Below are 15,167 nucleotides of genomic sequence, written 5' to 3' on the forward strand. Positions count from 1 at the left end.
ACATAGTCCGCCCCCCCCGTGCCCTTGTGGAACGGCGGTAGCCGTTAGAGACGGCGCGACTCTCCTTGCCTGCACCCTCGCCTTGCCCATGCCAAACCCTTCAGGACCCACCCGAGAGGAGCAATCAGCCCTGAGAGGGGACCTGGAGAGGGAAGAAGAAAGAGAGGAAGCCGAGAGGAAGGGAGAGGCAAGGCCGGCGGAGGGACACCAAGGCGGCCGCGCAGTGCGCACGCGCGCCGCGAAGAACGAGTTCCGGTCTGGCCGAGGCCTGACTCCTAAAAATAGCCCCGGTGTGGGGATCCGTGCGCGGATGTCCCGGCGAGTCCCGGGCTGAAGGAGGCGGCTCCGGGCGGCGCGGAGTGCTGTGGCGGGCCGGGCCGGGGCTGCGGCGTGTGCGCGCCCGCCGGCTGTAGCGGAGACCCGGTGAGGGGGCTGTGGGCTGCGGGGCTGTGGCGGCGGCTGGGGAGGGGGTCGGTCGGGTCGCGCTGAGATGGGGGGGCGGCGCTGGGGTGCGGGGTTGCGGGGCGTGGGGAGCGGCACGACCGAGGAGGGGTGTCCGCGGGGCTCCGGGGACCGGGGCGAGGCTGGGCGCGGGGCCGGGGAGGGGGGGGGGGCGGCCCTCGGGAAAACGGAGGGGCGCGGCGGCGCGCGGTGGGGGCGGGGTGCCCCGGGGCGGGCCCGGGGGCTGCGGGCGCGGTGGCGGCGGCGGCGGTAGCGGGGGGCCGTGGGGAGGGACCGTCGCGGGCCGCCTCCCGGAGCGCGCCACCTCGGGGGGCCCCCCGCCGCGTCGCACCGCTCCTCCCTGAAAGTTGACGGAGTTCCCAGGGGGCCGCGGAGCCGCTGCTCGGTCCATTTCTCCAGCTTCGCGAACCGCGGGGTCCTCCCGCGCGCTAGACCTCCAGTGCGAGCGGGGCGCGGGGTAGGGGGGGAGGCGGCCCTGAGATCGCGCTTGAAGTTCCCCCACTTGTGCTGCGGGGAAAGGTTGGTTCGCTGGGGCGGGAGGTAGGGGTCTGAACTCTGCCGTGGGGATGTCGTCGGCGGCAGGGTGTGTGTCTGTCTGGGGCTAGCCCCGGAGGCGGCCGGCTCCGAGCACCTGCGGGTGCGGGGAAAGGTCTCGGGGAGTAGGGGGTTGCCGAAGGGACCCGCTTCCCTGCCCGCGGGGGGCGCGTGGTGAGACGGAAACTTTGCCTTTGGGTCGGATGTCATCTGTGTTTGGACAGTTGAGGATTGCAGATAGGTGATAAATGAAGACAAGTTTGGGAAAGGTGAGCCTTTTTGAATTAGCATTTCCTCCCTCTCCCTCGTCAAAGTGTAACTGTTAAATTCTTGCTCAGACCTTAAATAGACTCCTAAACTCTGAAGCTAGGCTGCCATGATCCAGTAGAGAACCGTGTGTAGATTGAATACAACATTGCATTAACCTGTATGTTAGTTTACTATGAAATTGGGATTCCAGTAACTGCAGTTATCTTGAAGACCCGCTGTGATGTGTTGACAACGGTATACGTATTTTAAAACTAATATTGTATAACCGTTTCCAAGTTTGTAGCGTAGTGTGTTTCCCTTATGTCTTGTATCATCCATTACTGTGTGACAGCGAGGTTGTCTAAAGCAGTAATTAGGTGTATATTACACAAGAGTACTTTCCCTTTAAGAATCCGGCTGCGTTGTTTTGGCAACTGCTAAGTAGTCTAGTTGTCAGTTTTAAAATCTATGTTACCTTGGCAGTACTTGAACAGTCTTTGGAAAAGGTAAACAAAGTAGTGTTTTTTTTTCAAACATAATAAAATGACATTTCTTTTAGTGTGAATTTAGGAAATAAGGATGAAGCAACTATTATGTTATTATGACACTTGTATATTCACATTTGTCTTGTTTTTGTATATTTTTGGAGAGCTCTTGACTATTTCTTTTCTTATAAATGGCAACTTTTAGGGGAGGCAAGTTCCCCCAAAGATGATTTAAATGATAGTAAATGTAATGTTATACAAATGGAGTGTTTACTGGAACATATCTGTATGTCTATAAGACATAAAATTAGTATTTGTTGTGGATTGACTGAACTGGAATTACTTTTAATTCTCAGTGCATATTGTTGCAAAAGTTGAGAGGATAATGTTAAAATAGTGAAAGCAAAGAGCTAAAACTGGCTATTTTCGTGCTTGCAGACGACTCTAATAATTCTCGTTGCAAGAATGTGTCGAAAAATATGTATGTACTAAGACAGTTGATGCTTGTGAAGAATGGTGACCTCTCCAAATACAACTGTACTTACCATTTCCTTCAATTTATACTTTGTTAGACATAAAATCAGTCTTTCATGAAGGTAAAATTGCACTTAACTCTTCTTATAAGATATTAAATTGAAGAATTGGAGGGTGATCAAAAGAAGGAAGAGCTGAGGCTTAAAAATGATTGTAATTTAGCATGTTGAATTATGCCTTAAGAGTAATTTAATTCTCTATAGTTTGTTTCCACCACAGATATATGTGACAAAGATGTTTTGTTTGGTTTTGGTAAATGTAATTGGAAATACAATTTTTTTAAATGTTGAATTGTTTCAAATATTGATTGTGTATTTTTGCACTATAGCTTTGTATTCGAAGGTGAAGTTTGCTAGTGTAGTTAAATCTTAGTAGACTGTTCTGATTCAGGAGGGGTCCGCAATCATTTTTTTTTTTTGGAAGTAGCATGCTTGTTAGTCCACTTGGAAAATGGTCAGTTTTCATCTTGCATCTTTTAGTCTGGTAAGAAGAGAAATTCATTGTAACATACAGTGATGAAAATCATGGATGTTCTGAGGTATTTAAATTTCAAACATTCTGTCTTATCATATCATACTCTCCCTTTAGAGATAAACTCATGGTTCATTGGAATGCTGCAAAGTCTAGTGTAAGCTTTTTTATCAGTGAAGGGGCCATGAGAATACTGTTTTGTGTATTGAAATGATCACTGTTGCCTTTTTACGAGATTAAAAAGATTTCTAAGTGAGTTCTTCATAAATTGAGAACTGAATGCCTTCTCCAGTTTAAGTAGTTAAAGAAAAGTAAATAGAATTGAATGAATTTTTAAGCTAGGTAATCTCATGCAAGGATTCTGATTTGCAAGCCTTGAAGGAAGGCTCTTTGACTTTTTTTAGTCAGATCTTGATTTAGATGCTAACTTTACTACTGACAAAATTAATGAACTAGCATCAATAAAGTGGAAAAGAATAGTGCCACCTGTCCCATGACATTAGAATTTAAATGAGATGAGTTCAGAGCTCACTGCTTGAGCCTTGATGTACAAAAATGCATGTTACTCTGTTTCCTTCCTTCCATGTGTCTTTTCCTATGAAGATTATATATGTACGTTTGTGTGGGAGTGCTTAGTATTTGTGACACGAAGGACTTGGTATAGGAGAAGGCTCATGTGTGTAGTTGAGAAGATACCCCGGTGCCAGTGTCGGTTTGCTCTCAGACCGTATATAAAATGTTTACTTTGACTCTTTGACCTGAAATTTTTGATCTGTGATTGTGACTTGTTTCTAGTCTCAACTCTACCCCAATTATTCTAGAATTAGATTTGAATATAAGTAGTTTTCCAATTTTTCAGTGAATTAATGTCTTGTATTACTTATGAGAGTTCTTTTCAATGTCTTTAACATTTGAATTTAGGAAAAAAGTATTTGTTCAACCTACCTATAATAAATATACTTGAAATAGCTTTTCATTAGTAAATAATCTCTGATATTTTTCATACTTCATTTTGCCTGGTCTGTGACTCTAAATGACTTCATCTACTTTATCTGTGTACCACATAATAAATGCATCCTCTATCCATTTTATTATAATTAAATAGTATAAACTCATTTGTTCACTTGAAAGTCTTATGTTATAGCATAGGCTTTGTTTAATAGGATTTATTTAATTTAATAGATACGTTTATATTAATTTTTACAGACCAGCAATATTTGTATTAACTGGATCTTGTTGATAAATACCACATGTAGTTTTAATATTGAGTATCTTAATAGTAACTGAAGGTGAAATCACAAGTGTCTTAAGTTTAAAACATTAGACTGTGTGTGATATCGAACACCATATTTATACCGTATTGTATAGTGTTAGGTAATTTAATTCCATTAGTTAGCACTTGGTGGTGCAGAAACCAGAGAGCACTTTCTAATATAGGTGAAAACCAGACATTAATCACATTTCTAACAAATACTAGTCAAGGCATATCTTTTCTTACATGACCGAGGATCAAACCCGGGTATTATTCATGTGAGGCAGCCGTGTCCAGCCCTTCAAGGCACATCTTTTAATGGCTGTGTTGGATTAATGTTATTTTTATTTTCTATGCAGAAATATGGACTTTGTGGAATTTTAAGAAATTCACAAAAGTTTTATGCTTTGAGAAATGTTTTCAGTAATGGATGTTGAGTTTGTGTTCTATGAGCGGGTCCTCTTCTCCTTGTTGTTCTTGTGACTAGCGCATGCACATGCAGTTTGGCTTGGATTTGTTTGAGATATGACTTGTGACTCTTAGAGCAAAGAGCTACTTTCTGTTTGACCTGGTAAGATAACTTGTAACTTGTGTTTTTTTTTTTTTTTTTTAAAAACAAGGTGCTCTGGCATTGCATAATGTCGTATTTGCCTGTCTCACCCTTTGGTCTTTACTCTTAGGAGTTTATCTGCTATGTAAGATTAGAATTGTATTTCTAAAATTCAGACCAGTATGTCAGATCTCTCTTTTTTAAAATTTATTTTATGTGTGTATTTTGCCTGCATATGTATGTATACCATATGTACCTTGTATCCACAGAGGTTAAAGAGGGTGTTGGATTCTCTGGAATTGGTGTTAAGGATGGTTGTGGGCCATCATGTGGATGCTGGGAACAGGAAAGGATCCTCTGAAAGAGCAATAAGTGTATTTAACAACTGAGCCATCTTCAGCCCTACATGCCAGTTCGTTTAAAATCAAAAACAGAAACAAAAACTTTGAAGGCATATGAAAGATAAGTAGAGGGGCTGTAAGACAAGATTAAGAGATAGCTCTCTAAAATCAGACTGGTGAGTGAAAATAACCACTCTACCTAGTGTTCTTCGTGAAGTCCTCTGTCTGTTTGAGGCCTGTTCATTGTGTGAAATACGGATCATAACATTGACTCCGTAGAGTTGTTGAGAGGATTCTGTAAGGTGTGTGTATAGTAGAATGGCTGATCGCATACGCTCAGTAATTTTTCCTGTACTGTTGCTGTTCTGCTACTGTGGCTGCAGTCCGTCAATGGCTCACCTCCTAAGATCGTTCCATTTCAGTCTTTCCAGACTGTCAGCCATTAACCTTTGCTTTCCTGCCTTAGCCTAGACCAGCTGTGTGCTCTTCACTGAAATAGCCATGTGTTTTCAAGGTGATGACTCCTGCTTTTTAGCTTTCTAGATTAGTATTCTCCCGAGCTTGCTGTCTACCTAGACATCGTTTGGAATCTCAAACATAATAGGACTAGAATACAGCTAGATTTTCCTCTCCACTATTTTTTTTCTCTTCCTTCCATGATCTTGTGTTTCTAATGGCTTTTCTCACCTTAGTACATGACTTCATTCAAGCCAGAAATAAAATATTCTTGTTTCATTCTTAAATCTAATTCATCCACCAGTCCTGTTCTTCACAATTTATCTTTACATCTTTTATTCTCTATTGCTTCTTTATTTTAAGTTACTGTCTTTTATGTAATTTACTCCAGTAGTCTCCTGTGAGCTCTCCCACCTTCACACCTACTTCCTCTTTTTGAGACAAGCCTAGGCTGGTCTTGAACTTGCTATGTAGCTGAGGATGACCTTGAGTTCCTGATCCTCTAGCCTCCATCCCTCAAGTGCTTGGAACTCAAGGCAGGAACTTGGAGGCAGGAACTGAAGCAGAAGCCACAGAGGAGTGCTGTCCGTGGCTTACGCAGCCTGCTTTCTTATATATACAACATTGTTCACTGGTTCAGGGGTGGCACCACTAACTCCATTAACCATTAATCAAGAAAATGCTTCACAGATTTGCCCATAGGACAATCTGATGAAGACATTTTCTCAATTGAAGTTCTTTTTACCTAACAAGCTAGTGTCAAATTGACCCCCACGGCTCCCCAAAATTAACCAGAACACTCACACATGGATTATTTCCTTTAAGACACTTCTGTGTAGTCTGATTTGTTTAGTTTTTTCCCTAGTTGTGGTCTTTTTCCATTATCTGAATATGAATTCCACAAAGGCAGCGAGATCTTGTCAGTTATTAACAGTACACTGCCTGCACTTAGAAGATACTGAGTATTGGAATGAGTGTTTCTGTATCTTTGTTCACGTTTTCTCTGGTGGTCGAAATGTTGCCTTGCTTATAGACTTCCTGAACTACTTATCCTTTTAAGTCCTAGTTCAAATGTTATCTCATCCATGATTCCAGCTTTAATCTCTCGTGATGAGGTTTTTTCTCTGTTCTTGTATGCTTTCCAAAGCACTGGATACATAGATTATTTGTAGAATAAATCTCAGTTTGGGGTATTGTAACTGATGCCACTCTCCTGCTAGATCAGAAACCAGCTTACCTATGTCTATATCTACCATCCTATTTATTGATAAGGAGTGAATTCTGAGGAAATGTTGAAGTTGGTTGCTCTAATCATCTAAAATAACCGACATCCCATTTTCTCAACTCCAATTTTTAAAATTTTACTTTCTAGATCATAAACCCTAACATGCATTTCTGTAAGTATTAGCATATTTTCATCATTATTATAAAGGAAGGGATTTGAGAGCTCTTGAGGACCAGTGGCATTTCCTGAGAGTCAGTTTGCCTTCTCATAGTGTGATGGTAGCCCTGCTGACTAAAGGATGTATTTGTTTCTGTTTTGAAATGTATAATCTTATTGTTCTTACTCACCCAAATTCTCCCTGCTTCCATTCTCTCCTTTCAGTTTATCCAGCTAACTTCACATTATTTCAGAAAGGTTCCAATTTAACACAGTATTCAAGAAACGCACTACTAGTTCGCCTGTATTGCTAAGGAAAAACTTGAAACTTGTGGCCAACACTAGGAACCTACCCATCATTTGTAATAGTGAAAATCATTTCACATGATAAACAGTTGACTTAGAAGTGGGCTTTTGCAAATTGGGTACTGCTTTAGCATACTGTTTGTTTTGATACTGAAGACATTTTTGTTAATGGTGGTAGATTTAATTTGGTCACGTGGATTATGAAAGGAATTGAAGAAGCTAGTGGTTAAGTTTTTCCTTTCAGATATGACTTAATTTTCCCAAATGTAAAATTTTAGTGTTGACAGAAGACTTAAAAAAATAATTTTGGAAAAAATTCCAGCTTTGAGAAAGTAAAGAGTACTCCTATAACCTGTCATCTAAATTGGCCAGTTATCAACATTTGCCATATTTGCTTTATTACTTTCTTTTTTTGTCACTCTTTGTGTTTGCAGAGTGACCACAGATTCTAGAAACATTATTACCTTATTTACAGTTTAAAGCTCCCTGATTACATCTTCTGGAGGATGCCAAGGGATGCATGTTTGTTTAAGATCAGAAACACAGCTAAGACTAAACATACAGGTGCCTGTATAGCAGTGGCTGGAAATGCTGCACGAATGTGTGTGTACATTGCTAACAAGGAAACCACATAAGAAACATACGCTATTAACATACACCGTCAGGAACCTGCTGTGCAGCTCTCCTTTTCCTCTTCTCTTTTTTTTACCCTCCCCTTTTCTTCTTTCTCTTTCTATTATTTTTATTATTGAATTGCTTGAGAGTAAGTTATACACATTGTGATCCTTTCCTCCTAAATGCTTCATCTAGTACCTTTTAGTAACTGGGGCACGTTCTTCCATAACCACTCTATGGTAGGTGTAAGAAATTTAATGTTGATATTATTATTTGATACAGTTCATATTCAGATAGTCTCCAGCTATGCCAGTAATATTTTGAATAACATTTTTCATTCTGATATTATGTGTTGTATTTAGTTGTTATAGCGCTTGGACTGTTTAAATCTAAAACAGTTCTTCAACCATTTTTGGTCTTTCCTAACGTTAATAGTTTTAAAGATTTAAAAGTTAAAAGTTTTAAAGGGTCTTTATTTTGATAGGATTGTCGGTCAGTTAAGATTTCTTCTTTTGCTTCTTTGTAATTGCATTCAGGTAATGTCTTTGTGGCATAATTCCATGTTAAGTGAGGAGACGTGCTTCATCACATCTGGAGGTAGTTTAATGTCAGCCTGATGATGCTTGTGCTGTTTACTGTGATAGCTCAGTGAAAGTTTTGCCTGCCAGTTTTTTCTATTATAAAATGTGTCACCATCTCCTTTGTTGTTATTGAAGCATCTGTTTCAGTTTACCCAAAAATGTTCAGGTAATGGTTTTGGTGTCCGTGGTGATGCTTGCTTGCTTGAGTCAGGTACACACACAGTGATTGCAGATGGTGTTTTTCCTTCCTCCTCCTCCTCCTTCTCCTTCATCTTCTTCTTTTTTTTTTTTTTTTTTTTTTTTTGGTTTTTTGAGACAGGGTTTCTCTGTGTAGTTTTGGTGACTGTCCTGGATCTCACTCTGTAGACCAGGCTGGCCTCGAACTCACAGAGATCCGCCTGGCTCTGCCTCCCAGAGTGCTGGGATTAAAGGCATGTGCCACCACTGCCCGGCTCTCCCACTTCTTTTACACTATTTGGTGAGTACTCCATTCTGTTGTGAAGGGATTTTCTTTCTCCCCTGTTTGATTGGACCAATATGAATTCATAGGTTCTTTTTTTAATCACATAGGGTTATTCTCTATTATTGTCCTTAACTCATTTTGAAAAACATTTCAAATTAACCCACATTTGGTCAGTGGTAACTCTTTGGCTTTACTCATTGCTTGTTTTGACAAGTTCTCATTATTTTTGGATCACTCCTTATTTTGTAGAACAGTAAGATAGTCTGGACTAATCTTAGGATTTTCTTGCTGCTATTCTAGAATTAGCTATAACATGATTTTTTTTTTTTTTAATTAAAGTATTTTGTATGTCTGAGTGTTTTACCTGCATGTGTATATTTGTATCACTTGAGTGCCTGGTGCCCACAGAGGCTGGAAGAGGACTTTGGATCCCCCAGAACGGTAGTTACAGACAGTTGTGAGCCACTATGTGAGTATTGGAAATTGAACCATGGTCTCTGGAAGAGTAGCCAGTGCTGAGCCCTCTTCTCAGCTACACCTCTCCTCCGTCCCTTTAAGTGAATAAGAGTTTAAAAAACAGAGAACTGGCCGGGCGGTGGTGGCGCACGCCTTTAATCCCAGCACTCGGGAGGCAGAGCCAGGCGGATCTCTGTGAGTTCGAGGCCAGCCTGGTCTCCAAAGCGAGTTCCAGGAAAGGCGCAAAGCTACACAGAGAAACCCTGTCTCGAAAAACCAAAAAAAACAAAACAAAACAAAACAAAACAAAAAAAACAGAGAACTGGACAGTAGATAATGTCATCAAAGTCGCATTGTTTTAGGGTCCTTTTAACTTGTCAAGCTAAGAAATGTTCAACTTAATGTTGGTAGATTGTAGTTTGTCTTTCCATTCCCAGAACTCAGGAGAAGAAAGTCCCCTTCTCCACCATCAAGTCCAGGGGCCTATCTGTAGCAGGCCATTGCTGTCACTAAAGCTAAATATCCAGCCCTTTGAATTGTTAACAATCTCAAGTAATGCCTGACTCTTTGCACTGATTCTTCTACTTAATTCTTCAGTGGTTGGTCCTTGTTTTCCAAATTGTATTCTGAGTTTCATGGGAGTAGGAAACTCAGAATATTTTATAAGTCTGTATATGCTCAATAAGTGTGTTTTATAATATTTTGAACATGGTAGTTAGCCATATGCTTATAATATATAATCAAAATGAATCAGTGTTGTCTCATATCAAAATTAATAGTCTGATGTTTAAATTTTGTGGAATCTGTTCTTTTAAGTGAGTTACTAATTCATGTTTAGTTTTATAACTTTGCTTTATTAGAATAAATGATAAACTAAATTTTTTCACTTTTAAACAATCTCTTGTGATTAAAATATATAATTAATGAACACCAGTGTGTAATATTGACATTGTTGCTATAATGCTTTGCTTTTTACAAAGTAATGAAATGAGATTACATCTAAATCTTTATTAATTTTGTCACATATTGTATACCTAATAGACATCACATTTTTTTTATGGAAGTAAAATTAAGTGCCACAATGTATGGTGCAAAGAATATTTGCTCTTGAGCTAGGATTCAGAGTTAGAATTATTTTTCTAACCATTCAGTTTCTTTGGTAATTTTACTTTAGTTTTCAGTACCTTATTTATCTGTTTCATTGAGGTGCTGGGGAATATATGTGAATAAGGCTTGTCTTTTATAGTTAACTTGAGAGTGTTAGAGATAGCACGTGTTTGTGTTCTGCTTTGGTTGGTTGCTTGATTTTGATGTGTTTAACACATGCAGTGTGGAATTTTGTAGAAGCACATAGTAGGAGCAGTTAACCTAGTTTCAGAAGCCAGGACTACTTAGCTCCAAGGAATTGATATATGAATTAAAGCCTAATTGATACCTCTTCAACACAACTCTTGCACCCAAGGCTCAGGGAACATCTAGGAAGAGTGGGCAGAAACTTTGTAAGAGCCAGAGGACCGGGAAGTCTGCTGTGTGTCTCCAAGACAGGACAGGGAAGGTACACCCATGATACCTTACCAACATGACTACCTAAGCAAGATCCAAAGAAGTACAAAATCAATAGACATACTTAACATGGAAGGGGAATTTCACAAGGCCCCACCCATTATGAACCTTCTTAATAAAGATACACCATCCTTCAAGAAAAACAGAACAAAAAATGTGAAGAGGGAGAATAGAGCTGACTAGAACCAGATTGCTTTAAAGAAACTTGAGAGTACTTTATGATTGAGTAGGAAGTGGAAGACAGGACGTCCACCAAATAGTAGTAGAAGCTAAGGTTAAATTGAGATCAGGTTATGAAAAACCTTTAAGCTTTGTTAAGGTATTTGTACTTTATCCAATGAAAATTGAAACATCTTAAGCCCAGGAAGAAATGAGTCAAAAAAGCAATGTTTGTGGGACTGGTCTAGAGCTCTGTCCAAGTAGAGAATGTACAAAGTCCTAGGTTTGGTCCCCAGCATTTGGGGGTGGGGGTAGGGGTGATGGTGACATGATCTAGTTGCACTGTGGAAACTTATCTCAACATTTGAAATGGTTGAGTTTGGTGGTCAGAGAGAATAATTAGGAGGTTTAAACCTGAAAAGGGCACAGTAGCTTGGATAACAGTAGTGGGGAGAGGATTGAAGAAATAGATGTATTTGATATATAGAAGTAGGCCTAAAGGAATCAGTGATGGAGTGTATGATAAAGTTTGTGTGTTGGGCAATTGTGGAAGGAATGGACTGCTAACTGATAGAGGAAGTACAGAAGGAAGAGCAGATTTCAGATATGCCCTAGAAGAATGTAGTCAGAGAGTGTAATCTATGACATTACTACCAGAAGTACTACAGATCTTGGTAATGATATGGCTTAAGAATTTTGTCCTATAATGGGTGTTGGAAGAGGAATGGAAACGGAGATATGTAGTGGTTAGGGAAGTGAAAGGACTTACCTATTAGGGAAAAAAATTCTGAGGGTGTGTCTGCCCTAAGGCAGGAGACCCTGTCTTGATAATCTCAAGGTATTCAGTGTTTGGCTTTGGAAAATAGAAGTGAAAAATTCTAATGCTATATTTTCAGCATTATCCTAAGTGAAAACAAAACACTCCTTCCAATAAAGACTTTTTTCCAAACAAAGCAAGAGATTATTTAATGCCCTAGGCATTAAAAGTGGCTACTCAGTAGTGACCAAATTGCTCCAGCTATTAAAACTTATGTTAAATAGTGACTATAATTGTGAAACATCAGATTTACAGATGATGGGATAAATGTTTTATGTATTTACAGGTATATAATTTATGCATAATAATCAAAAAGAGGCCATGAATTTGAGAGGGGGAATGGAAGGGGCTAAAGGGAGGGGAAAAGAGAGATGTTGAAGGGAGGAAAGGGAAGTGGGGGAAATGATGTAATTATATTTTAATTAAAATTTTAAAATGGGGTGAATAATGTAATGGATCAGTGAACATCTTAGTATCTTCCTAATTATTATTTATAGTTCGTATTTTTAACTTGGACTTTAAAAATGATATACATATTACCAGACAGTAAGTATATGGCATTGAACTCTGTAATACTCATTTATGCCCCAGCAAAAGTCATTCTGTGTGTATTTATTCTTTTTTTTTTTCTAATATAACAAATTGGGTGTGAATTGGAACAAAGTGATGGGATACTGTGCCATTGATAGATCATTTTGAATTATCATAGGAATTATCTTAATTTACTTAGTTTTTGTATAAATTAGACTAATGTATTTTTTTTTAAATGTTCTTCCCACTAATAGACAACCTCAATTTGACTGTGGAATAATGTTAGGAGAAAAAAAAAACCTTGAGAAAATAGAGTGTTTGTGTGTTGCGCAGCTTCCTTTAATGTTGGATGTCTTATAAAACCATAGTGTAACAATCAAAACCAGGAACATAATAGTGATATGGTACCACTAACCTATTAAATTTTTATCAATTTGTCTATTACTAACCCTTTTCTGTTCTAGGATCCCACTTCATTGCATTTGTTCCTTATGTCTCTTTGGTCCCCTTAACTCTCCTGTCTTCATTCTTTTCTTGTCCATAAGACTTTTAAGGTGCTTTTAAGGGATACTGTCATTATTTTGTAGATTGCCCTGCTGTGTAGGTTTCACTGATGCTTCCTTCAGATTGGGGATTTTGCATTTTTTGCAGTAGTGTCTCTGAAGTAATGGCATTCTGTTAGGAGGTATGTTTTGTATCCGGAGTATATAATGTCAGTGATGCTAGTCTGTTCCCTTGATTAAGGTGGTGTCTGCTGTCTTCTCTGTGAAGTCACAGTTTTATAATTGATAAATATCTTCAGGGAGATATTTTGAGGCTCTGCTAATTTCCAGTATCTCTTCACACTCTCATCCATTCATTTTAGCATCTATCAGTGGGACTTATAGCACTATGTACTACCACTGTGGAATTTACCTCTTGGTGGTTTTGTAGTTTTTTTCTCCCTTAACCATTTATTAATTGATAACCCTCTGTAATGAAGAGGTGTTCCTTTTCCTTCACTTACGTGTTGATTCATTATTACCAGTACAGACTCAAAGATGCCCATGTTATTTTGTAGGTTATAGTCTGATGTAAATCATGTTGCTCAGATTGTTCTGGTTCGACTACTAAAAAGCTCCTCCTTTTCTCCTGTGTCCTACTGACATAATACATATTCTTTCTGAACACTTTCTTACAAGAAACTCCAGGCTTTATATTTCCCCATCTCAACCCTAGAATCATTTTTAGAGATCCTTGACTTCCTGTTTTGGCGGATGGTATTTAGAAACCCATATCTGGATACTGATGTGTTCATTGATACAGTGAGATGTATTACTTATTTTCTTCGTCCTTTCCTCCCTTCCTTATTTGGTAGATGGTGCTGAAAATATATGTGTGTATATTGACTCACATATGCACACGCAAGTCAGTTTTGTAACACAGCATTTGTATCCCTTTTAGAGAACCATGTGGCTCATAGGATCAGCGAGGTTAGGGAAACAACACTCAGAAAGTTTACCAACGACACATTAAAGAAAGGGCAAATAATTTAATTTCAGCCATGTTCAGTTAAATAATACATAAGTGCATAAAATATGGCACTTTACAATGAAAAAAATTGCTTATGTGAATGAAATGTTCCAAGTATTGTGGCTTGTGAATTATTGTGAAGTGGTAGAATTATAGAAATTAAATGAAATACTAGATATGGATATATGTGTCTCATAAGATGTGTGGTGAGCTGTTGTAACTGTTGAGTCAATTTTCCCTTTTACATCTTGGTATTTGTGCTGCATTTCTATAATGATTTGTAATTTGTAATAACTTTCAGCTATTTCCTTGATTTCTTCATGTATTTTATCTATTTGTTTTTAATTTTAGATTTCTGATTCATGGTGGCTTTCATATCCTCTAATGCTTGCTTGTATGATCTTAATTCTGTTTAGAGTATTGGTTCAATTGCTTTTTTCTTCTCCGAGGTGATGGTTTTGGGTTGAGAAAGTATTTCCTATTTGATATGTATCAAATTCTGTTTTGTGATTTTTCTGGACTTCACTTTTAAATTTTTCATATTTTCATACAGTGCTCATAGGGTAATAATTTTCTCTACTGACAGTGTAGAACTGTTTTACTTTCAGTAATATTTTTATTTTTATTTTTGTCTGTTTTAATGGAAAAGGGTTGTTAGAATTCCAACTTTCTGATTCTCTCTTGTCTTGTACAGCCATGAATTTTCCCATATATATATATATATATTGCTTTATTGTACAATTTCCAATGATACATTTTTCTTTCCTCATTTTTGCTCTTGTTCCTCTGGGAAGTATGTACTTGAGAGTGTCTTTTTACATGGCACCTAGACTCTTAAGTGACTCCTGTTCCTTCCTTACACCAGGATTTTGGAATTTTTTCCTTTTGTGTTCTAATCTGCCTGATTTAGAATGGCTTTTGTGTTTTTGATGTTCTTTGAGAATGGCCCTTGAGTCCATTTCCTAGCCTCTTTTCCACAGAGCCTTGTGTTGAAGTCTGTGTGAAGCTCCAGAGATCAAGGGCAAGGGTTTCGGCTGTAACGCCTTCATTCACAGCTGTTCTTCAGGAACAACATTCTGTCAAGTTAGGGTGTGCCGTTTTCCTTACCATTAAAAAATTAAGCCGGGCGGTGGTGGCGCACGCCTTTAATCCCAGCACTCGGGACGCAGAGCCAGGCGGATCTCTGTGAGTTCGAGGCCAGCCTGGGCTACCAAGTGAGTTCCAGGAAAGGCGCAAAGCTACACAGAGAAACCCTGTCTCGAAAAGAAAACCAAAAAAAAAATTAAGTGTAATATTTTAGAATAAGTTATACTACCACCATTGCACTCTGAAATCTCTATTTCCATCGACTTATACTGTCAGGTGCTATAAAGCTTTGTTAGGAAGAGATGTGGGCATTCACCTTCTATTGATGAACTAGCTGGAGGCTCTAGAATGTTTTGGAGGAGA

At 39.0% G+C, this 15,167-nt stretch overlaps 1 protein-coding gene across 7 annotated transcripts in view; it reads left to right on the forward strand.

Moving 5' to 3' along the window:
• The first annotated feature begins 309 nt into the window (after positions 1-309).
• The window catches only part of Mef2a (myocyte enhancer factor 2A), a 135,585-nt gene continuing 120,727 nt past the window's right edge, over positions 310-15,167 (forward strand). For 6 of the 7 annotated variants that reach the window (XM_052713346.1, XM_052713353.1, XM_052713348.1 and 3 more), the window contains exon 1: positions 312-423. The gene's annotated coding sequence lies outside the window, so the exon portion shown is untranslated. Of the gene's footprint in view, positions 424-15,167 lie in introns of all 7 variants that reach the window. The other variant, XM_052713347.1, reaches the window with a different exon arrangement.

Source organism: Peromyscus californicus, unplaced genomic scaffold (assembly GCF_007827085.1).
Source record: "Peromyscus californicus insignis strain IS unplaced genomic scaffold, ASM782708v3 Scaffold_4__1_contigs__length_199733344, whole genome shotgun sequence".
NCBI lineage: Eukaryota > Metazoa > Chordata > Mammalia > Rodentia > Cricetidae > Peromyscus > Peromyscus californicus.